The following is a 3600-nucleotide window of genomic DNA, read 5'->3' on the forward strand; positions in this document are numbered from 1 at the left end:
ATGATGGGAGAAATGTTGTTAAGCAACATTTCTCCTATTATCAAGGATTTCGCTAACCCAGTTAGTGATAAAAAAAAAAGCAGCGCTAACCGCGGTTACATAGCTGCCAAGGTTTCAGATTGCTATGAGTGACATTTTCATAATTTCAGTGTAATTATGACTGACATTTCAACGACTATGAGTGACACTTTCTCGCTAGCAAAATCAAGCAGTAAAAGGCGAGGGAATCATATAAATGTCACAAATTACATTTATTTGAGCAAAGCTGCTAATGTTTCAGATTGCTTATGTGTGACATTTTCATAGATTTGGTGGATTTACAAAAGACATTTAACAACTAAATGAATGACACTTAGAGCTACACTTCTTGTGGCCGAATTATGCAATGAAGTCCATAAAAACAGACACATTTCAGAAATCACACTGAGTTCAGCAATAAGAAATGCAAACTCCGTAGCAGGTGCTTTTAAAGCAATTATAATTTTTTTTAAATAATCAGCAACCTCCACCCCAACCTCAGCTTCAGGTGCGGCTGAACCACAAAAATCAAAGGGTTCTCTTTGACAAAAGAAGCAACCCACTGAGCTATCTACATATAATACAGTTCATTACAATACAATATGCTGTTAGACTTTCTTTGCAGTATGCATATAAACTCTCTGCTCTACTTAATAGTGAGTGAAAACAGCCATGAGACAAACTCTGACAGCTCTCTAGCGGGGATATTAATCATCTGCCTTAACTCTGACTAAGCAAGTCTCACAGTGCTGGGAAAATAAAGGCTGCTGCTTGTAGTACCACTGTCAAGTAAGGATAATTAAGCCTTTAACTAAACTAGCAGTTTGATGATTTATTAGTACAGACAAAACTCAGAGATGGCCTGCATTTACAGCACAAACAGACAACTTCAGTGTACCCATTTAGAAAGCGCTATGCTGTGCTGGAGGCCCCCTCCCCATTCTCCTAAAAACATTTTGAGTTTCATCAGCGAATTATTAAATGAATATCTGACTTACCTGGTGTGGTCTCCTGATAGTCAGAATGATCCACTGAGAGGAGCTGCCTGAGTGTCACAGCGGAGATCGTTTGCCTGTCTCTTCTTAAAAGTCAGCCAGCAGTGTTGCAGTCTTAACCTGTGCCACCTGCTCTCACTATGAGAATCACGGTTGCATGGTGAGTTCGGCCCGGGGCACTAGTTGGGCTCTGACTGGCTGGGCAGGGCACAGACAGCAACAGTATGTGCCCAGGTCATGAGGAGGTGAGCAGGTGATCGATTGTCACCGGCTTCCTCCTTTCACTCTGGGCCATGCATCGGGGCGCGCAGAGGAACAGCAATTAATTCCTGGGTGCCTTGGGGCCCGGCTGGCAGGCACGAAATGAAACATCCTGTCAGACTGTACAATCGAATGAGGACCTGACAAGGCCCAGGAAGGCGGGAACATCTACTAAAAGTAATTGTGGCGCTAGTTTCTTTGGCATAAGAAAGCCTTCATCCAATAAGCAATTATTGCATTGGTAAGTATGCGCCTCTGCAGAGTTAGAGACGAGCAAAAGTAAGCTGCGTCTCTCATCGATCCTTTGTCCGTGCACCGACCCTTCCATAGAGAGAATCTGCCACTCACACCAACCTTGGGGTAGGGGGGGAATGAATAAATCCTCTCGGCTTGTTCTGTTCTTACTCTGCCCCATGCTTACTGCGCCGGCCGGCGTGACTCTCTTTACCAGTGAGGACGGGCCCTCTCACCGGACCGCGATCTCTTGTGACTGCATGATGCAGCAGGGCTAGGCCCTGTCTTTCACCAGTGCCCTCGAGTTGGCTGGCCCCGGCTGCTCGGAAATAAAATTGCTGGCGGGCGGCATTGCCTTTATTATTTAGATCCTGACCTGGGCCTGTCCTGTCCTAGCGTGGCGAGGCGACCTGATTGCAGGACAGGACAGATCTGAGGTGCTAAAGTTCGCTCTGGCCCCGTCATTCATATGGCTGCTAGACTGTAGTGCAGCACCCCTCTCCGGTCACGGTGTGTGTTCGGTTGCGGCAGATTCTTGCATAATTAGGGCCCGCGGCCGGCCCTCTCTAAACGCGGAATGTGAGGCAGCTAACATCACTGTCTGCAGTCCGCCCAACCCGCGCTACGTGTGGCCGTGCACCTCATCTGTTGTCCAAGTCAAGTCCTGAAGTACAGTGTAAATGCCGCGACGGGCGAGGATATACCTTGGCGCCCGTGGTCCGAGTGCCTAACTGTGTCAGCCAGCATCGTGCTGAGAAGGTGGCCCCGCCCCCTAATTAATTACAACTGTGTCCTGTGTCAAACATCAGCCGTGGCGCGGCAGGAAATTACAGCGCCGCGGCCATCCTGGAGCCAGCATTGTTACATTGTAGCCGCCTAGCGCTGCCGCACTCTCACTCAGCCCACAAGCTGAGAGCAACCATTACAACATAACAGATTAACTATTTATGAACGAACGAGAGCAGCTGCTGGCACTGGCAGCAGCACGTCTCTTGGACTCGGAGCAGCAGGAGCCGTGCACAGGCACCTCTGGTGGCTCGAGTTTATGAGTCGGCAAAATGCGTGATAATGCATTTCAGTGCGGTGTTGCGGAACACCACACTGAAATGCGTGAGTGTCACACCTGTTGCGTGATACTTGACAGGACTGCAGATGCGAAGCATTGTACCGATATTGCCCCATGGTGCGCCGCATTGTAAATGCGGCGCATCCATGGTGGCAGAGGCATGGCGCACAATAACTGGCGCATCCCTGCTGATATGCAGGGATAAGCTAGTTATTGTAAATCTGCTCTTTTGTGTACTGCATATTATTAAGTATGAGTTAGCATATTTAAGATATGGTATCAATCATATATGTGCTTTTAATCTTTTATATTTGATCTCAATCTTGGAACTTTTGTAAGATTTTAATTAATCAAACAAATAAAATAAATTGAAATAGAAAACCTTGTATGACTCCACAGTGACCTCACGCTGCGGGCTGTACATTTTGCAGCTGACTACAGGGACATCTAGTAACGAGCTGAGGTACTGCACCCTCACGCTTCTAACACAAGTCTACAGCCTGTTGTGCTCATTTTCCAAACAAAGGAGTAGATGAAGAAATCATCCACATTCATGACGATTTTAATTATGATGAGAATATATATTTAACTGTAGTTTGGAAACTTGAGGTTCGTGATAGGGTCGCACCACCCTCGAAGCCAGAAGGCACAAATAAATTGACATCTTTGTCAACAGGTGAGAGAGATTGCGCGTATAACGCACTGGACACTCGGAACAGACATGAATCCTTTCTGCAGAGCCAAGTAACAAAACAATTCGAAAAGAGAAGGGCCGCCATTTCTGCAGCCAATCAAACAAAGTTCCCTTATAAGGATATCTGTGCAGGAAATTACGTCTGCAGGAACCACAATCCTCTTAGAAATTTGCATGACCAGAATCCTTTGCGAAGAAAGAAAGTTTAATTGTCATCTGAATACATACATTCTTTAAGAATAAATCATATCTTATTATTGATACCTTCATTTATTATATGTATGGATTTTTTTAATAAGGTGCAATTAAACAACCACAATATCAGAGTGATA

This window comes from Lissotriton vulgaris, chromosome 1_1 (assembly GCF_964263255.1).
Source record: "Lissotriton vulgaris chromosome 1_1, aLisVul1.2, whole genome shotgun sequence".
Classification (NCBI taxonomy): domain Eukaryota; kingdom Metazoa; phylum Chordata; class Amphibia; order Caudata; family Salamandridae; genus Lissotriton; species Lissotriton vulgaris.